This window comes from Alligator mississippiensis, chromosome 4 (genome assembly GCF_030867095.1).
Source record: "Alligator mississippiensis isolate rAllMis1 chromosome 4, rAllMis1, whole genome shotgun sequence".
NCBI classification, from domain to species: Eukaryota; Metazoa; Chordata; order Crocodylia; family Alligatoridae; genus Alligator; species Alligator mississippiensis.
The window spans coordinates 164736233-164758963 of NC_081827.1; the positions used below are offsets into that span (position 1 = coordinate 164736233).

General features: G+C 57.4%; 1 protein-coding gene and 1 long non-coding RNA gene across 3 annotated transcripts in view; one reads left to right on the forward strand and one right to left on the reverse strand.

The window, feature by feature from the left end:
- Window positions 1-1382, reverse strand: part of THRA (thyroid hormone receptor alpha) — a 61011-nt gene extending 59629 nt beyond the window's left edge. Inside the window, exon 1 of one of the 2 annotated variants that reach the window (XM_059725469.1) lies at window positions 1197-1382. The gene's annotated coding sequence lies outside the window, so the exon portion shown is untranslated. The remainder of the gene's footprint in view (window positions 1-1196) is intronic. The other variant, XM_059725468.1, reaches the window with a different exon arrangement.
- Window positions 1-22302, forward strand: LOC109281964 (uncharacterized). The gene is made up of 2 exons (XR_002088795.2): window positions 1-406; window positions 21056-22302. It is a non-coding gene; the product is annotated as an uncharacterized LOC109281964 (long non-coding RNA).
- Window positions 22303-22731: the final 429 nt, after the last annotated feature.

Below are 22731 nucleotides of genomic sequence, written 5' to 3' on the forward strand. Positions count from 1 at the left end.
AGTTAAAGCTGTCCAGCCCAACCGGAAAAGGGCTGTGCCAACACAGCTAAGCGCCGCGCGGCACCCCCTAGAGCCCCCCTGACTTGTGATCAGCCAGCCACATGCCAAATGTCCCTATTTTTTAAGAAAATATTTACCCATATTTCCCCCTCCTCCCCACTCAGCTAACCCTTCCCACCCCGCTTTTGGAACCACCCCCCGCCCCCGGAGCAGCACCCCACAGACTCCCAGTGCCTTGCAGCTCCTCTCCAAAAGAACCCCAAACCCCAGCCCCCTGCCCGGGATTACACAGACAGGAGGGATTGCAAGGAAGAATCTCAAGGGCTGGCAGGCCCCAGACCCCCCAATCTGCCACGCAGAGCCACTGCAGCGCTACACACAGCTCCTTCCCCAGCTTGCAATTAGAGTAAGTGTTGCCATAATTCCAGCGCAGATTAAAGGAGATTTGCTCTGTGTGTGTGTTGGGGGTGGGAAAACAATCCGAAATAGCCCAGGAGTGCTGCTCCGATCCCCCTTGGCGGTGGTAGCCCAGGCCAAGGTTGGCACTTTGGCCAGGCGAGCTGGAAGCACAGTAAACAAACTGAGGCTTTAAAAGGAGCAGGCTGTCTGGCTGGGGGGGGGGGGGGGGGGGGGGGGGGGGGTCTGTCTGTGCCTCGCCTGCAGGCCAGCTCGCCTTCGTGCTCTCCCTCGCTCTCTCCATTTGCAGGAGAGGGAGGAAAAAATATAGGTTAATGCCAGTGTAAGGAGGGGGGTTGGGATGGGAAAATGCCTGGAGCTGGAGAGACCAGGGGGTGGCTGGAGAGGGAGGGAGGGAGGGAGGGAGGGGGGTGGGGGGGACACCCCGTGTGGGGCAGAGGAACACAATCCAGCTGGGGGGGTTGGGAGGGGGAAAGGGAAAATAAATCGCCTCTCTTTTCCCCTCCCAGGCTGCAGCCTGGCGCTGACAGGGCCAGCTGTGCGGAGGCAGGGGCGGCTGGCACTCCAGGCCGGGCGAGACGGGCCCCTCCGCCAGGGGGTGGGGAGAGGGGCTGCGGGGCAGCAGCTGGGGGCGGGGGGCAGCCCCGGGCTACAGCTGGGGGGCGCCGGGAGCTGCAGTGCGACCCCGGGGGGCACGCACCCTGCCCCGTGCACGGCACGGCACGGCCCCGCGGACACCCCCGCTGCCCCTCCACGCGCGCGGCCGGGCCGGGCCCTACCTTGGCCGGGCTGCGCCCTCCGTGTGGCCGGGCAGCCCCCGCGGGCTGGACGGGGCCCGGGGCGGCGGGGGTCGGGCCGGGCTTGTAAATCCTGGGCCGGGCCGAGCCGGGCTGGGCTCTTCCCTGCGTGTCACTGGAGCGGGGAATGGGCTCGGGGCGCAGCGCAGGGAGAGCAGCCCAGCCAGGCTCCTCCTCCCGCCCGCCGGGTTCCTGCCGTGAGAGCACCAGCCCCTTCGCCGGCTAAAGCCTGCTCCCTGCAGGCCGGCCGCCTCGCTGCCGCTGCCCTCCGGCCCGCGCGCGCCTGCCTCCCCCTCGCCTGCCCTCGGGACGCCCGGGCTCTGCCTCGCCTCCCCGACTCCCCCCCACTCCCATTCCACCTCTGCCTCAGTTTCCCCAAAGCTGCTCTAGCCGCCCTCTGGCGGCTGTCTGGGCGAGCTGCTCCGCTGCGTGGCCTTGCCCCCTCCCCTGCCCTGCTGCTTTGCCAGGAAGGCCCTCGTGGCGGGGCAAGTGGTGGCTGGGGAGGGGGGCCAGTGGGCTGCGGCAGAGCTCGGGTGGGCCTAGGCGCTGCAAGCATCTTGGCCCAAATATCCCGCTGCCCCTTGTGCATGGGCAGCACCCTGCCTTGACTCCTGGTGGCCCCAGGGCCAACTTTTAGTGTCGGTCCCCCTTCGCCAGAGATAATGATGATCATAATAAGAATAAAATTACCATTTTCAGGTCCCCTTTCTGTCCGGGCCCAAGGTGGCCTCCCAGTTCGCCCACGCCTGTGCCCTGTGCATGGGAGTGTGGCTGATGCAGCATCCGCCAGAGGGATTTTCCCTGCTGGAGGGCATGCTGTTGCTGTACCTCCCCTCCAAACACGCCTGTAGGGTGCCCTTGCTTATGCAACCACACTGTCTCCCTTCCCCTCCTCCAGGGTGCCACCTAAGAGCACCTTTGATACCAGTGTATTGTCTGGTTGAACCATATGCCGAGCCTTCATTGTTTCAAGCCTCCTTGGACCTGCAGGTCTCCCTCATGCCTTGTCACAACCTGAACCTCTCCAGCTGCTAGATGTGGCCCCTGCACAGCCATCTGAGTCTCACACCTGCATAGGAGGGTAGCCAGCAAAGCAGCCTCAGATGGCTGTACTTGGGTGGGGAGCTTGACCCCACTCTGTTGCTTTCTTCCACTTGCATACCTGACAAAGGCCACGCTGGCTTTCTGGAGGGGAGAGACCAGCTCCCCCTTGACACTGGCACCATCATCTCAAATACATCCACCAAGGTTTAGAAGACAGGGAAGAAGTGCGTTGTGCTCCCTTCCGGGGCTGGTTGGCACATAACCTTAGTTTCCCTCTAACTGATGGTCAGCCCAAAGCTAGAAAGGCAGAGAGAGAGAAGCTCTTCCATGAGCTGGTGACCTCTCCTGGAATTGGCCACCAATGCACGGTCGTTGCCATGCCAAGACTTTCTGTGAGGTCCATTCAGCCACCTTAGCCCCAGCACGGGGACTGGAGTGGGTAAACAGTTCTCCTTGGAAGCCAGCCTTATATGGGTCACCTTGTGCACTACTGAAGACCAAATTGTTTTTACTAGTGAGAAGGCCCCATCCTGCTTTGTGGTTGGGAGGAAGTTGTCTGTTGACTCCCCAGTGAATGCCTGGCCTCTTAGAAAGTAAGAGGCCCCAGTGGTGAGGCCAGATGCTCTATCACCTCCAGAGTGCAGATGCTGCTTGAACCCAGGTTTATTACACTTCCCAGGGCCTGGCCAGGACCAGCTAATATTTGCAAAGCTCTCTGAAAATCGGAAGTTAGGGGTTAATCATTATTAATCCTCAGTAGCACCTTCTATGGCAGAAACCTCTTTACAGGAAGGTCTCAGTCATTGTCCCCAGGGAAGAGAAGGACAGAGCTGGCCCATTGCTCTGGACAGCCCCATCCATGCTCCAGTTCAGGTATGTTTCTTCCTATTCTTTTTTTTTAAGAGAATTTTTTTGTGTTTCAATCCAAATCAGCTATATCAATTCCAAATCCATGAGTCAGTCAAGAACCGTAAGTGGCCCTGCTACCGGCAAACATCCTCCACCCCACCTGGGGCTTCAGATGTTTCCATATCCTTTGGCAGGCATCCTATGTGCAGGCCCAAGCCCAGAGGCTTGGGGTTCAGGTGCCCCCAAGTTTCACTTGCCCTCAGCCGTAAGGGCCCAGGGGCAAGGTAGGCAGGAGTCTGTTTCTTCCTAATCATCTCTAGCTGTCGTTTCCATTCCAGAGACACATTTAAGGAGCTGAATGCAAAGGGGGTCGCTTTCTGTCAGCCTCCCAATATTTTCTAGCCCTGCCATGCAGAGCAAGAGTGGTGCAAAGTAAAGGGATCAATAAATGTCACAGAAAGGATTTTGTTGTATGGGTTGTCAGGCTTGCTTCTGTAGGACCCTCTGACGTGGCTGTCTAGCCCAGGCTGCTTCCTCCCTGTGAGATTCCACAGGATTTTCTCATATAGGCAGGCCCAGAGCCTTGTTATCCTTAACCACCACTGAGCTCCCTCACACTGGCTAAGAGCTTCTCCTTCTGCTGCCCTCAGGTTTGTTGGTGAAATGGAAAGGCATAGAGGGCTTCGTGGAGATAGCAAGGGCAAGGTGGCCAGAGGTGCCCACAATGAGTGCAGAGAAAGAGACGGCCAGAATCTGCTTGCAGTCACCTCACAGTAAATCCAGAGTCTTTTTGGATCCATGCTAGATCTATGGTGGGGTAACACAGAAGGCTTTGGCCTATGTTTGAACAGAGAAAATCCAAGGGTGGATCAGAAATGAGGAACAGGTTGGAACTGGACAGGGACTGACAGGAGTGTTTGACACACAGCTCATACATGTGTATGAATACACACACACACACACACAGAGGCATGACAGAGGGATAGAGGCATGGAGTACACATGCAGAGTCCAAGTTGCACACAAGCAGAAGGCAGGCATGTGTGCCGACACGCCCACACTGTGAGAGCTGCACAGGGGCGCATCTCTGTTTTCACACGCACAGATGTGCCCACGCACTCGCACACAAACACGCCCGCACATAAATCAGTCAGTGATACCGTGCGCCAGGAGGAGAGGCCGGGATTAGAGCCGAGCACTTTGAGGCTGCTCCAGGGAGCGCAGTGATCTCACAGGGGAGCAATGACAATCCCCAGGTTCTAGTGGAGACATGGATTCCCTCCCCGCCTACAGGGTTGTGCACAGGCTCTGTGAGGGTGGGGGCGACTGCACAGAGTCAGAGGTATCGGGGTGCCTCCTGCCTGCCAGCTGCTCTGCTTTGGGGCTGGCTGGTAGATGGGTCCATTCTGGACAGGCAGCTGCCTCATGCCAGGCTGAGTCTGTTACAGGGTTAGGGCTCAGCTGAGTTGCAGTGCTTTGCTCCTAACCCACTGGCACTAGAGGGGTTCTGTACTTCTTCCATGTGAGATCACATGGGATGGGAATCTAGGCTTTCTGGCTAAATCCCAGCCAATTCTATTTTTCCTTTCCAAAACTACCACTGTGGCTTCTGCCAAACACAGGCCCCCCTATCCCTTCCCTTGCTGCATTGGACTGTTACACGTGGCTCTGATCTGTTTGGGGTGGCGAGGGTCAGACAGGAAAGGTGTTCAAAGCCTCTCAGGCCAGGGAAAGATAGGCCCTGCTGTCTGCGGGCAGAGAGGCATGGCAGGGTCATGCAGATGAGAAAAGCTGATCTGCACAATCCTTCCTGCAAGCACTGGGGGAGGGGAAGAGTTGTACCCAGAAAGGAGAGGGAAGAAGGGGTCTGAGTGTGAGGGGAAGTATACTATGGTGCTCCAGGCTTGGCCAGTGCCACATGTGCCATGCAACAAGTTTGCTGGGTCTCCAGAAATTTCTTTTATTTTGTCTCCAATGACTACTTGGCCAATGGTTAAAAATAAAAGCCAGGCTGATGGCTAGGGCTGGAAGAGTGACCTGCAGCTCAGGTTGGAGTGATACTGACAGAGCTGTGTTGGGGTGAGTCCGGGGCTGAAGTAGTATGGGGTCTAAGTCAGGATCAGCACCCCTGCTCCTATTCTGCAAAGCCCTCTTCCACATGCCTGGCTGGGGAGACACTGAGCAGGGGATGTGGGAACCACAGTCACTCAACTCTGTCTGGGGGAAATTGAGCTTAAAATCACTAACAGGAATTGACCCTCCAGCCCCACCTTACAGCAGTGCCAGGCACCTGCAGGCCTACTGAGACATCAGCTCTCAAGCATGAGGGGGTAGGAGGAGGAAGGTCTGGTGTTGGGGTGACACGGAGGTTGTGCTGGGACACAGCCTCTCCTGTAGCACCCATCATAGAGACCTAAGACCCCCCCAGCCCATGCAGCACCCAATCAGCAGCCATAACACACGCTCCCCTCCAGCACTACAGGAGCATGGCTTTTGCACCTGCTCTTCCCTCCCAACAAACCTTGTTCTCCCTTTGGCCCCTGGGGACTGCAAGCCCAGAATGCCTCCCCTTAAAGGGCAAGCATGCACTGGTGCAGCTGCCCATGGCATTGGTTTTCATGAAGGCAGTGCTCTGCATGCAGCAATGCAGCTCTGGGGTCCCCATTACATGATGGGGAGGGCAACGAGTGCCTAACAGCCCTGTCCCTGCCTGCTCTCTGGACCAGACCAGTCTGGCCTGGGCATCCCCACCTACAGTGCCCACCCCACAGAAGGAGGAGGGAGGGATGGGGTGGGGACTTGGGTACTGTGCTCCCTAAGGGGTGGATGCCTAGTCCTCACTCTTGTCTGGCTCTGGACAGAGAGTGCTGCCCCCTACTGGCTGGTCTGAGAAGTCCCCACCCGGATCAGGGCACAGATTGGTGGAGGGGAGTATCAAGGGGTGCTACCCAGGGGCAGTAAGGATGAGCTTACTCCCCTTTGGCCACGTAGCCTCTTCCCCCTGATCAGGGGCCCTGGCTGCCCCGCCCCCAGGCCCTTTCCTTGCACTGCATGCAAAGAGCCAGCGTGGCGGGTGGGTGTGAGGCTGAGAAGCTGCCCCCCCCCTCTTCCCCCCGGCAGCCCCCCTGCCCCAGGAGCCCTCTCTGTACTGTACACTTTATCCTCTGCAAATAAGCAGCGTCTGAGGCAGCCCTTCCCACTGCAAACCCCGTCTGGCCATGATAAGGGACCCGCCAGGGCTGAGCTCATCCTGGTTAACCCCCTCCCCCACCTCCCACCAGGGGCCTGCTCAGCAAAAGGCAGGGGAGTTGAGTGTTGCAGTGTCCCCAGGGCTCCTCAGTCCATCCTGCCCTGCCCTGCCCTGTCCTGCTTTGCTTCCATGGCTCAGTCAGCAGAGCCCCAGCCCCAACAGCCAAGGGTCCCCAAGGGGTTTACATACACTGGTGGGCTTCACCCCTAACTCAGAGGTGGGACAAGATCATGACCCCCAGGGTGAGAGAGGAAAATTTGACTGCAGGGGCACAGGGTTGAGGGTGCAGAAATAGAGATGGAGCCTGTGACACTTGGTGCCTCTTCTCCGGGCTCTAACCCACTGGGTTTCCCTCCCCGCCTCACTCTCCTCCCAGAGCTTAGAATGGAACCCAGGAGTCCTGGCTCCCAGCTCCCCACCATCACTCCTCTGTCACCTCTCATTCCTCACCAACACCAACTGCTTCTGAGGAAGGAGAAAACAAGGGCTGGGGTGGCAGCATGAGTTCTTTCCTGACCTCAGTTATGCCCTGCAGTGCCTGCCCTGAAGCCTGAGGGCTGACACTCAAGGCCACAGCTGAATCCCACCTAAGGCTACTTCTGGGGCCCTTTGGGCCTACAGACCCCACATTTTATCTGGTTGGGCAGGCCCTAGGCTGACCTTGCATCTGACCCTGATGGACCACTCTCCAGGGGAATAGCAGTGGAAAGCACGGAGACCAGGGGTCGGGACTGAGGGGCACCAGCAGAGCTGGGGGTAGGGAGCCTGGAGCTGAGAAAGCATGAGGCTGTGGTCAGGTGTGAGATGGGACAGCCCCCCCTCCGGCCATAGATCCCACAGAGGGATATGAAGCCAGTGACTGAGATCCTAAGCCCTAGCCTTGCCTTCCCAGCTTCCTGCAGCACCATCCGCCCCAGCCTTGCCGTCCGCTCCAGTGGGGCCTGGACTATATATAGCCAGCCCCGTGGATGCCGAGTCGCAGGATGAATTTTAATGAGCTTGTTCCGGGCGAGTGCATCTTGGAGAGAGATGTGTCGCCACCAAGTCCCTCCGGCATTCTCCTCCACTGCAAGGAGAAGCTGTCACAGCCCAGGCAGAAGCCTGGCTGGTGAATGCCCCCCCCCACCTATTCCTGCCCCCCCCCCAACACCTGGGAAGAGCAAGGAGCCTTGCTGGAGTAAAAATGTGGACTTTCTGTAGTGCCCTCTATGACCAACCAGGACCAAACACCCTGGGGACATTCTCCCAGGGGTGAAATGCAGCCATGCCTAGGGTGAGGCAGAGCAGCTGTCCGACAGGCTGCAGAGCAGTGCTGGCAGGGATCAGTCTCCTGGTAAGGCAATGCTGTTGCCTCTCAGTGACAGGACTCTTGGGTTCAATTCCTGCCCTGCAGTCCCTGGCACATGCCCTCCCTGGACCTCAGTCCCCCTGGTTGTTCTGGGGCAGGGATAGGCTTAGCTAATAGTGCATCTGGGTTAGAGACTGGGGGTATAGCAGTAGCAGAGGTGAGGGGTTTCCTTCTGTGTGGGGGAATGGGTGCCCAGCTGGTCCCTTCCTTCAGCTTCACCCCAGTGGCCTCTTGCCCCTGAGCCCTGCAGCTCCTCCCTGGGGCAGCAATGCTGTGTATGGCAGCATGGAGTGGCTGGATGCATGGGGTGGGGGTGCTGTACTTGGGACAGTGGTTCTAATGGCCCCGGCTCAGGGTGCCTGCCTGGGGGAAGCAGCTCCTCTGTCCTGGTGTGCTCTGGACATTGTGCAATGGTTGGGACATGGGCTGCCAAAGGCTGAAGCTGCTGGAGTATGGCTGGGACCATACAACATCCTGTGTGTGAGGAACAGGAAAGGTCTAGCAGTCTGGGAGCCAGGACTCCAGGGTTTTCTCCTGGCTGTGACTGACTTGCTGCGAACCCATTCCTGTGCATCTGTTTGCCCACCTGGGGACCAGAAGGTGCCCCAGGACAGTATTGAGATGTTGGCATTGAGCCAGGGGCACAGGGCAACCCCACAGAAATGGGCTGTGGCTGTGGGGGTGAGCAGCCCCCCCATCTCGGGGGCAGGACCTCCTGTGCCTCTGGCTTCCTTCTGGGAACTCATCATGGGAATAAAATCATTCACACCCAATAAAATACCCACAGCCAGCACTTCCCGGCAGTCCCTGGAGAGACAGGCTGGTGGGAACAGCTTATATACTCTCCCCTGCCCCCACCAGCTGTAAGGACCCCTTCCCCCCAAGTCTCCTCTGAACAGGAACCAGCACATCCAGGGACAGGATAGTTTACAGTAGGGTCAGGGAATGGGAGTGTGTGGGGGTTATGAAAGCCAGGACTCCTGGGTTCTACCCACAGGGAGCAGGGCCTGCTGGTCTGTGGTGATGAATGGTAGTGATGTAGATGCCCTACTGTCTTTTAACAACATTGGAGCCCCCACCTCTGGGAACAGGCAGCCTTCCTCATTGCTGCTGGTCCCTCGAGAAGCCTCCCAGTGCGGGAGCTCCCCCACATAGCCTGGGTGCACAGGATCACTCTCCCGCTCAGCTAGTTGGAGATCTGATGGGGGAAGTTCTGCCAGGCTTGGCACTGACATTCAGTGCCCTTGTGCCAAGGGGAACATCCCAGAGCTGCCAGCAGCCACCAGCAACCTGGGGAAAGAGAGCTCATGCCACCTGCTGCTCAGGGCCAGCACGGGGAAAACCCAATACTGGGTATCTCTGCCCCTCCCCTGAAGTCATAGTTCCCATGCCCAGACCCCCAGGCCCAATCCCAGCATCCCTCCCTTGGCAAGATCATTAACCCCTGCAGTACTGCTGCACCTACCAACTCCAGCTTCCATGAAGTGTGTGGGACCAGATGACCTATGGCTTTAGGAGGCTGGGAAGAGCCCCCCCCTTTGAGTCCTCTGTTCTGCCTGCCATGGGGGACCGGGATGCAGCTGGGCCAGGGCTCTCTGCCAAGGCTTATCCCTAGAGTGGGGAAGTTGGCTGCAGCTCCGTCCGGCTTCCCCGAGTATGAAGCAGCCCCCACGCCACGGTTTCTGCAGCCATGGCTCAGCCAGCTCCATTCCCAGGCAAGAGGCGGGGCACTTGGAGAGAGGACCAGCCTCTCCCACCCCCAACAACCCACAAGGAACTGTTTCTGCTGTAGTCTGTGCCCCTGTTCCAGCACCCCTCAGTCCTGACATGCAGAACTCTAGGCTGCCTCCCACAGTTCTGCTAATTCCTGTCAGTCCTGACCCATGTTATCCCAGTCCTAGGGTCTTACCTGCAGCTCTTCCAGCAACTCCTGAACATCCTTTCCCCAGCTTTTCCCCTCAGTCCCAACTCACAGCCCCCTGCTAACCCAGCCCTGGGCTCCCCCCACAGCTCTGCCAGTGCCTGGCTCCCCTCAGTGAACTGTGCTGCCTTGTGCATTTCTCTGAGCCTGGCTTAGACCAACCTAGCTTGCTTCCATCCCAGGCCCATTTGGGAAGCACAGTCTCAGGGCAGCCTTTGCCATTATGCAGTGGTAAGGAAGATGCGGCCCTCTCCTGCAGTGGCAGCCTGAGCATGATTCATTCTGGCAGGCTGGGCACTGAGTTGAAAACATACATGGGCACAAAGTGGGGCAGGAGCATGTGGCATGGGCTGCTTGGGTTGCGTGCTGGGAGTTGAGCTCCCAGAAGTGACTGCTCTTGCTGCCCTTTGCAAAGTACTTTACACTCATAGCTTCCCCGTGCAACACTGCCAGGGAATGGGCTCCAAGCTCCTGAGAGTCCTCTGCAGTGCCCTGCTGCAAGTAGCCCACTCCCCTCCTTGCAAGCCAGGCTAAGACTTGCTAGCTGCCTCCATCCATGCCACAGGCTCAGTCCCACCTTGATGGGCCAAGTTACTGAGGCAGTAGGGCTTCAGCTTACACAGTGTGGAGAGAAGCTTGCTATCCACAGCCATGGTACGGGCCTAAGTACCAGGCCTTGACCACCACTTACAGCCACTGGCAAGCCCCCTTTCCACCCCCTTCAGGCTGGATTTGAACCCACAACCCAGTGTCAGGAAGGGCTGAGTGTCTGATTACAGCTCCCCCAGCCCCACAAGCCAGCAGCTGCCAGACATGACAAGTGCTCCGTGCATGGCCTGGTCACAGGAAATCCTTCCTCATTAATAACCACTGGCTCCCCCTCCCCAACCTCAGGCAGGCTTCTCACTTGCTGCCGATTCCCCACTCCCAGAGACACTTCCACGCCCCTGACTGGCAGCACCCAAATCCACTTAATCCCGGTGCTGTAATCGGGGGATTTGTGGCTGCCTGCATGGCCTAGATGAATAATTAACACTGGGAATTAAGTGGCCTTTGTTATTTCTCCTCAGTGCTGGGATGGGGTTGAGGCCCCATTGGAAAGCCAATTGCATGCGTGTTTCCCCTTCCCACGGAAAGGGACTGGGGTTTAATTGCCAGCTGGCCCTGTTGGGTTCCTGGTGATCATGCAGCAATGATGGGGTGGTTGAGATGTTGTCCTTCTGAGTCACAGGGACCTGGAGAGTCAATGCGGCCTGAGTCCAAGGTGATTTTTGGGTCACTGCTTGCTCCTGTTTCTGGTTTCTCTGGTCTTGAATAATCTCAAGCCCTCTGGCTAACCTTAGCCCGTCTCAGCACAGGAAGTTGTCACTGACTGTCTGTTGGGGGCCAGGGTCCCCCACAGGTTGGTACTGAGAGGAGGAGGCAAGGGGCATCTGAGAATTTTAGGGAGATGGGAGTCCTCCTTACACAGTTCTGCTGGTGTCCTTCAATTTTGACCCAACCCCCCCTCCTAGCCCAGGCTAGCCCTATGTCCCCAGCTCTGCCAGTGACTCTCATTTCTGCCCCACAGGCCCCTTGCTGGTCTTTTATCCATTCCTTCTGAACACAGCAGACAGCTAGCAAGAAGGACGATTTGGCCATGAATTCAGGTCAGGGGATAGAAATGGCTTCTGGGGGCCCTTTAGGGCTCTGAAAGCAAAGATGGGATCCCCAAAGGGAGCATTGCCTCCAAATGTGCATCTCCCCCTTTAAAATGGCAGTCAGGGGTGGGATGGACACATGGACAAAGCTGCTGCCTGGCCAGAGCAGGTGACACCAGTATCTGTCAGGGCCCAGGAAGCAGCAAAGAGCAGCTTTGACTCCTTGGCTTTTCCCAGGCTGGTCATGCTCCAGCTGGTCTTCATCCATCCAGCTAGGATTCCAGTAACTTGGCCTGGGTGCTGTGCTGGGGCAGAGTGACCCAGCCTGGCCTGGCCTGGGACCCTGGGCTGGCTTTGAGCACACCTTCCTGCCATGCCAGCCCTGCAGCCATGCTCTGGGATCCCTAGTCTTCCCCGCAGAGGGCACCCACCCAACTGTGCCCAGAGGACACCTGGCCTGCTACCTCTGGCCTGGCAGTTCCCTGCTTGCTACCAGCTGGTTCTCTGCCACCCTATGGGATGCTCCATGGGGCCACCACCTCCACCTGCACCCCACTGCCTGCAGCACTATGGGGACTCCCCTGCACACTGCCACCTCCCCCCAGATCCCAGATTTGACCTCAGTCCTGCCCTCCATTTCTCAGAGACTCTGTTGCTCTGTGCAGGTTTGACTGCATGGGGACCTCCTGCTCCAGAAGACTCACTTCTTTCCCTGATCTATAATATGACCATGCTCTGGATCCTGGGGGAATCCTATATGCTCCCCCATCTAGAATATGAACTCAGCTCTAGAACATGCATCCTGGTCTAGAAGATGGGTAGCTGTCTGGTCCCCAAAAGCAGAAGCCCCTTCAATAGTCTGAGGCAGGGGTTTCTGGCATGTGGAAGGGCATAACCATGGCCTGGGAGGGCTGAGGAGCCATCCCGGGGTCTGTGAAGCAGGGATCAGGTCTGCCACTATTTCTCTGCTTTCTTTGTGATGGGCAGGGGCTGATTGTTAGCCCACAGGCTTGTGGACTCCCAAAACACACCATCCAGATTGTCCTCCCATGATCCCTTCCTTATCCCCATCAGGTGCCTGGGCAGATGGTTGCCAAAGTGAGGTTGGGCTTTGGTACCAAGCAGGTGGGCAGCCCCTGTGATGCTCCATGCTGCTGTGTGCCCAGTGCAGCAAGTCCTTCCACCTGAGCAGCCAGGCATGAGTGAGTGGCAGAGACAGGCCCTGTGCTGGGGAGCGCAGCACCAGCTCCCTCTCTGGGACAGAGATGTTGGGCATAAGCTTGAACCCTGGTAGCCCTGCACATACCACCCTCCCTCCATCCAGTGCACCACTGCACAGACCCAGGGATGCCAGGCTGAAGCTGCCTCTAAAGAACTTCCTGCAGGGCCATGTTCTGAAATCAACACCCAGGGTCAGGCACCAGGACTGCAGCCCCACCGCCCCTGAAGGCTGGGCAGGAAGAGCCAGACATGGGCCTGGAGCACAACTGGCTGCCTTGGCTCAGCGCTGCTATGCCCCTGTGCAAAGCCCTGTGCTTATGCCACACATGCTTGTCCATGTGCATACTCATACCTGCTCTCCTTCCCTGCACCTGGCCTGTCAGCTCCTTCCAAGGCCTATGTATCCCAGCTTGGCTGGGATAGACAAAGACCCTGGCTGCTGCCTGGGTGACCTTGGACAGGGCCCTGCCCTTCTCTGTGCTTCCATGTCTAAGTCTGGTGAGAGGATTGGTCCCCTTCCTCCTGCCTCAAGGGGGCTGGGGCTGTCTTCTTGCTGGATAAGGTCTTAGTGGTCTTGGAATGAGTTGAGCTCATAGCAGGATGCAGACAGGCAGTGCCGCTGGGTCACCCTGCCCTGGGACTTCTATGCTCCCAACTGCATCAAAGGCTTCCCTTTGCCCTGTTGCCCACACATGGATCCTAAGCTCTCAGCAGTAGGATGGAGTCCCTGCTCTCTACTTTACATCCCAGCAGCTCCTGGAGCCATTTGCAAGGGGTCTATGGATTTAAATTCCCCCTGAAGGGCTCATTCTCCTGCCCTCTGCCCCATCCACCCATGTGTTTTAACTTCCCATGCTCCCCGGGTCCTACACCCTGTGACAGGGAGATGGATCAGGTCCCATTAATCCCATCTCCTCATGATGCAGGAAGAAACAGGTTCTGTGAGCTGGTGAGGACTTCCCTGGGTCAGCACATTAATGGCCTCCCACAGCATGTCAGCAGGGAGCAGTGGAGGGCCAGGCCACTCATTACCTATGGCTCAGCCTAGCTCCCAGCGCCAGCTCCAAGGGAAGGATGAGCCACACATAGGGGTGCATGATTGTGTTGTGAAGCTGAAATGGCTCACAGTTTGGCACCTGTGTATGATTCTGCACATGTGCGTGCATGTGTGCAAGGTGGGAAAAACAGGAGGGCTGGGGGTTGGGACAGATGGGAACTAGCAGAGCTGTGAGGTGTGGTGGAGCTCAGAACTGGGACAGCAGGGGGCTGTGGGTCACTGGCAGAGCTGGGTGTGTTGGGAGAACTCTGGCTGTACTGGGGTGAGGTGGATCAGGCCTGAATGGTCTCTGCAGAGCATGGCAGAGCACAAGCCTGGGGAGGGTGGGCACCAGGGGCTGGCAGTGCCACAAGCCCCCCTGCAGCTGGAAGCTTCCATGTGCCTATGACTCTGATCAAGTTCTGGAGAGTATAGCCCCATCTCTTGGCAGCAGAATGAGAACCCAAACTGAGCAGTGTCTCAGCAGGGCTAGCACCTCAGCATCCTGGGAGACGAGACACTGTGTGACCTCCTTCTTCAGGAGGATGTGACTGTGTTCCTGCAATTAAGCCAGGGTGGGCTGTGACACACCAGCCCCCAGCACCCTTAGCCTCCTCTCTGCCATGGCCATGTGGGGCCAGGAGCGCAGTTGGGGTGCTCTGGAGGCTGCTGCATCCACTGCTGAGTGGGCATTTGGGGCAGCTTTGGGGTGGAACATGGCAGCCATTAACAGCTGCCTCAAACATCAGGAACTAAAGGAGACACCTGTCTCCAGTGATGCCCCATGGAGGCTGGGAAGAAGGTGTTCAATAGTGGGATCTGGCCAGGAGACCAGGGCCAATATCCCCCTGTATGGGGAGAGGAACTGAAAGGCCTAGATCACTGGTGGCCAGCTGGTGGCACGTATGCCACAAGTGGCAAGGCAGCCTCTGTGTGTGGCAGGCAGCAGATTGGGATGGGGTCAGGGAGCACAGTGGCAAATAGGGCAGGGAACAGAAAGCAGAGCAGCAGATCTGTCAGGAAAGAGGACCAGAGTGACCCTTAGGGAGTGCGCAGGGTTTGACTTGTGGTATGGCTGCCAAGAAACCTTGGCCCCTGCTGGCCTAGAGCACATAATGGACACCCAGTTCTACACTTCCTATCCACAGCAGTGGCCAAGTGCCCTGTTTAGTCTATGGGCAGTGCCCCCTTCTGGTTGCCCCATGATGCTCTCTCATCCCAGTGCAGCCTGGCTCCACTCCCCAGAGCCCTCTGAGGCTGCAGGGTGGGGGCAAAGGAGCCCCTCTGTGGCTGAGAGATGAGGACAGAGGTGGGGATCAATGCTAGGGACTGACACTGGAGTGACACCTTTCCTCTAGAGTGCATGGGCAGCCCCATCCTTGGGTACCAGGTCCCCAGACCTCACTGCTCTCATAGCCAGTCATGCCCCCAACCAGGCAGGCCCAGGTCCAGGGGGTGAGCAGGCTTTGAGGCTCTGGGCAGCATAGAGGGGCAGGGATGGGCTCTGTGGCCTGCTCTGGGCATGACTGGGAGGGAGGTGCCTCCTGCTGGCGACACACCTTTCAGCACCCTGGATAGCGCAGGCATCACCGGCCCTTCCCAACCTGCGGTGGGCTCAGGCCTCCCCGCCCCCTACGCTGCCTAGGACCATCTACTCTCTGAGCCCTTCCCTGCCAGAGGGGAGCCTCTTCTTGCCAAAGGGCTGCGGGGTGCATCTCCTACTTGCTAGGGGACTGGAGGACTTGATGGCTGAGCTCATGTGAACCAGAAGTCCCAAAGAGCTAGGCTGGTGCCTGCCCTCCTGCTGAATCCATTCATGTGCTACCCTGAACCACCCCCAGACACCAACCAGAGGCTTCCCCCAGATTTGGATAGAAGGGGATGTGCTCAGGACTGGCCCTTGTTCTTGAAGGGGAGTGAGTCTAAGTGGGTTAAAGTCAGAGGAGCGAGGGTGGGTGGCTAGGAGCCAGGACTCCTGGGTTCTATTTCCAAATCTGCTGCTGGGGGTGGGGCTTTCTGCCTCAGTTTTCTTATCTCCATTGGGGAAACATCAGGGCTTTTTCCTCCCCCAGAGTCAGAAATGGGTAAAGCAGGGTGGTACACTGAGCAAAGCACAATGGCAAGGGCCTGTTCACCCACCCTGTGACACCTCAGGGGGGCAGGCAGGGTCAGCCAACACCCTTCAGAAGGGGAAAGTGAGGGCTCATGCATGATCATACCAAGGTCAGTGTCAGAGCCAGGCTTGGAACCCACATTGTCTGAGTCCCAGTCATTTCTTCCTCCCCCTGCTTCCCCGCCAGTGCCAGGAGTAGAAGCCAGAAGTCCTGAGTGCCCATCCCTGTGTGTGGTGAGCATGGTCTGTGGAGTCCACATCACTGTGCCCCATGACATTCAGTGCCATGGCTACCTAAGTGAAGAGTGAAGCAGCCTTCACTGTCCCCCAGTCCTGGGGACATAAGTTGTGGTACAAACAGCCTGGGTGAGGCTGGCACTGCAGCCAAGCAGTGTGTTCACCTTTCACAGAAGGACAGCAGAGCTACATGGGGGTAGAGAGGGGGAAGGCCATAACTGGGACTGAGGGACACTGGACACAGTTCTGCTGAGACTGAATCCAGACCTGCATCCCCCACTAGCCCAGTCCTGGGCTCCTCTGCTACCCACCTCACTCCCTTGCTACCCTAACCCTGGTGCACTCCCTTCAGCTCTGCCACTGCCCTTCTCTCCCAATCTAGGCCCCTTTCTGGAGCTCTGGGGTACTCACTGGAAGCTGGCAGGGAAGTCATTTTGTGTGTTGGGCAATGTCCCCTCTAGGGAATGGGCTCCGACATGCTGACCCTGGGGAAGGAGGTAGACCCACCAACCTCCTCCCTCATTCTGTCTGCCTGCAGTGGGATGGGCCCAGTGAGACTCACAGGTTCCCAGAACTCGCTATGGGTTTGTTAGTCCAATGCTGCTTCTTCCTACCAAGCTTGGCTGTCCCCTGCCCAGCTCCATCTTCTTCCTGGCTCAGCCAGGGCCTGATCCCTCTGCCTCCTAGCAAAAGCCCAGGTCTCCCCACTCTGCTGAAGCAGAGATGCTAAATATTTAACACTCTGCAGTTGGCCATAGCGGATGTGCCGTCCCTTCTCTGCACGTAGGCTGCAGGAGGAGTGTGCTCCCAGACTCTCCCTGCTTCTCCTCAGCTGACCTGGTTGGGCACTCTGAGGCTGCCCACTCTAGCTTGGGGCCTGGTGGGAGACCCCATCAGGCTACATAGGCAAAAAGCAGAAGGGCTCTCAGTGCTTCCCATGGGGACAAGGGAAGGGAGCAGGGTGGGGTCCCCCTCATGGAACCAGGGCTGGTTCATATGCCCCAGGGGCAGGGTCATTGCAAAGGGACCAGAGAGGGAGGGATCTCCAGCACCCCTACACACCACTGACCAGGGCAGCCCTGCAGCATCAGGAATCTGTCATCAGGCCCCTGTGGGAGTGTCCTCTGGGAAAGGCTGGGATGCCATGATCTGGGAGCACAGTGCAATTTCTCAGCTGCTGGAGGAGACCATTCAATACTGTGCAACAGCCCCACAGAGCAGAGCTAAGTTAGGGGGTGTGAGAAGCCACAGTGGCCTGGGGAATAAACTGGGGTATAACTGGGACCTGGGCCCTGGCAGGCACTCAATCTGGGCAGAATGAGAAGGTACTGGCAGAGTCTGTACTACTGAGCTACATAACAGTGTCCCTTCCTGGGTCAGATTCCATCTCGCAGGGCCCCAGAGTGCCCTGCAAGTGACAGGCCACTGCAGCGAGCTGCAGCATGGGGGTGGAGGCAGAGATACTTCTGATTAAATCCGGGGCCTGGCTCTGAGCCTGGACATGTCTGCAGGAGCCCCTCTGCTCTGCAGCCTCCTCAGGGCTGGGTGGAAATAGCCTGGGTCTGACTGAATCCTTCCTCTCACTGACAGGATCTCACGGGGACCTTGCTGCCCACAGATAACAGGGCCTCAGCAAAGAGAGGCCTGTTCAGAGTCCAGCTGCTAAGGGGTCACAAGGGGTCAGTCAGGCTGAGAAGGGGGACTCAGCTTTTGGGGAATTTGAACCCAGGCAGGAAGGGCTGTGTGCTTCAGCCTGGGGTCCCTGGGTTTTCCCCTCACTGGCAGCAGTAGGGTCCAGTCAAAGCTGTCCCTAGGCTGCAGCCAGCTCTTAGGAGGGAGTTCATAGGTGGGATACTACCCTTTTCCTCCCCAAGGCAGATCAGATTGGGTCCCTCTCCCTGGAAGGGCCCCACAGAGAATCCAGCTTGTTCCTCTGCAGCCTGGCAAACCTTTGGGCATGATGGAGGTTGCCTTCTGCTTCCCACCTGAGGACCAGAAGGCTCCAGGCTGTTCCCAGTGCAGAGCCAAGGGCCCCTGGGTGCATTCAGTGCCTCTGTACTTGTATCTGATGCCGATGTTGTAACTAACCAAATATTCAACACCCCTGTTGCATGGCCCGGGCTGGCAGGGCTCCCCCGTGTCCAGCTGTTTGTTTGCTGACTCTGCGGAACACTCTTGACGTTAGCCAGCTGTTCCCAAGTTGCTGACCCCACCGTCTCCTGTGGTTTGGAGCTGGGGCTGTTTCACAGGCTGCAAATGCTCTGGCCTGGCTCTGAGCCAATGCGCTGATGGGTCAGACAGACGGCCGGATCACTGCGGCTCGGCCCCTATCCTTCCTGGGTGATAGCATTGCTGGCTGTCTCCCCAGTGGATTTCCCAGCTCTGAGCGTGGTTGGCCAGGACAGAATTCCAGGTTCTTTAGTGTTCTGGCATGATGCTAAGGGATGTTTGGAGCGTTACTCTGAGGCTTTGGGTGAGTCCCAGGCTGGCTTCATGTCTCTGTTTGCTCACCAGAAGCACTGTAGCACCACTCCCTGCTCTGCATAGTGCTTGGAGATCTTCTCTTGTTCCTATCCACACAAAGGGCAAGGCATCCAGATTCCCTCTATTGGATCCTCACTCTAGCTATGCTTGAAGCCAGAAGGGAGCTAGGGTCTGAGTGGGGGAAAGGGATCACCTCACAAACCCCTGGCATTTATTCTGACCTTCCTCCCGTTTTACTTCAGCTTCTCATGCCATTGTTAAGGGTCTCCCCCATGCAGCCAAGACAACCTCCTCCCTCTCTTGCCTCTAGCTTCCTGCTGCTGGGATGTTGGCAAAGCCTGGGCAAGTTTCCTGTGGTGCCTCTCACTTATCCCACAGGTCCTAAAGGCAAAACTGAAGCTGTGCTACAGAGAGCCAAGCAGCTGGTGTCACTGGGAGGGGAATGCCCTTTCACCCCCACAACCTTCCTGTCCAGGCAGAGAAGATGGCAGGGGGCTGGCCCCAGGGGCACCTGAGCACTTCTGCTTCTGAGAGTGGAGCAGTTGCCTTCTAGCCATGCACAGGGGATGGCTGTCTCTGCTGCATTTGGCTGGGCTTGCCTAAGATGCACAAGAAGAGCTGTGGAGGATTTTGGGGCAGGGATCTGTGCTAAGAAGACATGAATACTCCTTTGCATGAGCAACAAGTTGACTTGGGGGCTGCTTGAGAGGAAAGGGTTCCTCTTGTGTGCCCAGGATGGGGATGTGTGTGGACTCATGGAGCAAGCCCGCGGTAAGTGAGTGGCACCCTGGAATGCAGGGCCTGTGGGTTGCAGCATCACCAGGAGCAACCAGCACCTTCCGGGCAGAGCGGGGCCGTCGGTGCCGTGGCACGAGGGTAGGAAGCCAAAGCAGCTTCCCGGCCTGTTGAATGGCCCCCACAGAGTGCTGCTGGACTGGCGCCAGCTCAGCTGACAGCTGCTGCCGCTCCAGAGCCCCCATTCCTCCCCCACCTCCCCAAGCCTTCAACTGCCTCTTCAGGAACAAGAAGGGGGGAACAATAAACAAGTGCCTGCCTCAGAGCAGAGCCCTTGGCAGGAGGGAGGAGGTGGAGGATGGGAAGGGATGGGGTGCCAGGGGCCCATGCCACCATACCCTGCCAGGCCTGAGCCCAGTACACAGCACCCCCTGCTGGCCACAGCAGGGAATGCCCTGGCTACAAACAGCCCCATATTGTTGGCAGGGTGGACAATGGCATGGGTAGCATTGCCCTCCCGCCCCGGCCCCCCATGTCTTCCTTCCAGTGCTGGAAATGGTTGCACATACTTCCTCAGCCTCCTGCATGTGCAACATCTGCACAGCGGCTCCGGTGGCCTGGATCCTGCAGGGCTGTGACTCTCACCAGAGCACTTTACATCCTGCAGAGGGGGCTTGTTTATAATCCAGCCAGCTCCTGGCCCTTCTCCCCTCCCCACCAGTCTGTGATGGCTCCCCAGCCCACTGGCTGGGAGCTGATCCAGGGCAGGGGCCTGTTGCTGTGGAGTACTGACTAGGGGGCTGCAGAGCTCAGCCCTGAGTCCTTTCTGCTCTTCAGCCACCTTGGAGGCTGCAGCTGCTCCTCCAGGTGAGCTGAAGACCCAGTCAGAGGCCATGGAGGAAGGTGGCCTTCACTTGTCACCAAAACAAGGATCAGGCCCTGAGCCCATAGGAGCCCCCTATTTTCCACTGTTGCTTAGTCTTTTCCTTTGGGGGGAAGGTGTAGAGGGGAAACCAACAGCCCTAGAGACTGGCACCTTCTTCTTGTTGCAGGGACAGAGAGTGCTTCCCCCTGCACCAGCCCTGCCACCATGGCCCCAAGGTCAGTCGCACCAAGTCTCCCTGGGGAGGCTGCTGGGGAAGGCTCCACCCCCTGGCAGAGGTCTGAGCCTCAGATTCACCGTGTCCCTGCTAGCACTTTGATGAGAAATGGAGTCCTAGTATGAGCTGTACTAGTACAACACCATGGTCAAGCACTAGGATGCTGAATGGGGGGCCAGGACTCCTGGGTTCTATGCATAGCTCTGTTGGTAAAATCAAAATGGGAGATTGAATGAGTCTTTCTCCCACTCTGGGCCTCAGTTTTCCTGCATATAAGATGAGCAGGGAGATGGTGAGGGGTACTGGGAGCAGGCTGGACCAATCAGGCCCTAGGAAAGGCCTGTGTGTGGTGGGTGCCATGAAGGAGGCATCCCAAAGAATCACAGTTTTCTTTCAAAGGTACAGGAATGTCTCTCAGTGTCCTGCATTGAGGTAGGCACTGGCTTCTACTGGGGTAGTTAACAACAGGAGCAGCTAGGATCAGGATAATGAGGTCCCACTTCCAGTCATACCACAGACACTCTGAATGACCATGGGCAAGTCTCCTCATCCCTCTGTGCTCTGGTTCCCCCTTCCCGTATCCGCAGGACACAACTGTCTGTGCAGTCCATGGCCCAGCATGGAGCTGATCAGGTTTTTGAGTTCTGGCACCACATAAATAGTAAGATTATTCAAAGCTGAAATAGGGTCTGTAAGATGGGCAGCACCGCTCTAGCTCTGACTGGCCCAGCAGCTAGAGAGAGGAGCCCACAGGCAGCAAGTTGAGGGCCTGGAGGGGAAGAGAGAGACTTGGTAACACACTGGGTTTCTGCACTAGGCTGGGGCTGATCCTCACTCTAAGCTGCTGCCATCTGTTCCCTACAGCTGAAAATGAAAAGAACAACAGATTCCACAGCCACAACAGAGAGAAAGGACCAAGCAGAGAGGCAGACGGCAGCTTTCAGACAGCGAAATGCTACCGGGGTGGCTCTCTATTGTACCACCACTGGGATGCTGGAAGAGGAGGCAATAGAGCTCAGCTTCTTCTGCACTGAAAAACCCAGGCCCCTTGCACTTGAATTAAAGAGGATTCTCCACCAGGAGTAAAAGACTTCTGACACACAGCTGATCTGTGTGTGATTCCATCCAGCAGGGGGCAGCGGTGACACAGATTGCACCACTCAGTTCAGTGCAATGCGTGGTATTGCCCACACTGCCTTTCACCCTGGACTGCTAGCATTGTAGAGAGGGGCATGATGGCTCCACATTGTTACTATCCTCATACAGATGGAGAAACTGCAGGTCACAGAAGATGGAAGATTTGCCCAAGGTCACATAGCAAGTCATTAGCATAACCAAGGGTAGAATCCAGGATTCCTGGCTCCCAGCCTGCGGTGAAGTCCACTGGCCCTACTGCAAAACTTGGAGCGAGGTCAGACGTGGTTGGCTTCAGCAGTCATTACCAACTGGCGTAGCCTGATGCTGCCCACAAACTGCACTGGTGCCAACAGGGGCCCTGGATATCCAGCACCTCTTTGCTGTCAACTCAGGTGCAAAGGCCTTGTGCCCACAGCTTGGGCCTGATTTTGAGCTGGGCCCAATCTGCTTTTTGGCTTCATCTTGAAACCCTGGGCAAGTTGCCCAGACCATGAGGGAAGCACAGACTATTTGGTGACTTTGAATGCAGGGACCATCTTGAGAATCCCAGAGCAGGTGGCCAGAACTCTGCACTGGCAGTGACACCCTAGCAGCCAGTGGGGGGCCATACACAGGTCACCAGGAGCTCGGTTTGGTCCAGAACATGTCTGTAGCACAGGAAGTGTGGAGTCCCTGCGTGAAGCTGGAAGCTTGCTGGGTTAATGCTGTCAGGGACTCAGCTCCTCCTTCAGGATTGCTTCCGAGTCACTTCCCAATTTTCCAGGCAGATGGCGAACGGTGCAGTTATCCGCTGCGAGCAGTGGACATGTGACGAGGAGACACTGGGTTTATGGTGGGGAACTGCATGCTTCCATGGGGGAAGATGGTGACACAACAGCAAAACTGGCTTAGGCGGGGGAGGAGAGGGGGACTCATATGAGGAAAGATGGATGGCAGGAACAGCTTCTTGCTGCAAGCCCAGAGCATCCACCCTGCCAGCAGCTTCAGATGCACAGACACTCAGCTGCACCACTTGGGAGCATGCCAGAGTGGACATGCCCATCACTGTGTTGAGAATGGACAAGGTCACTGCAATGAGTGTGGCACCAGTGTGGAGTTCTGGCCTGCTTGCTCCAGGGATGTCTAGAGGGGTCCTGAATCTTGCAGGTATGGCTGCACTCTTACACTAGCATGGAGTCTTTGCCTTTGGAAGACTAATAATTGCACTGCGACATACTTGTCTATGTGTCTCTGCATATCTGAGGGAGAGCAAGACTGCTGCCCTCTCTTGGACTACATCAGAGTGACCCAGGTGTGTGTCATGCCCCCCTACATTGTTAATAACCAGAGCTGAGTATCTTCTAGATGGAGCATGCTGTCCTGGGGCTTTGTCCATGGGCAGGGTTGGGATCTACCATGGAATC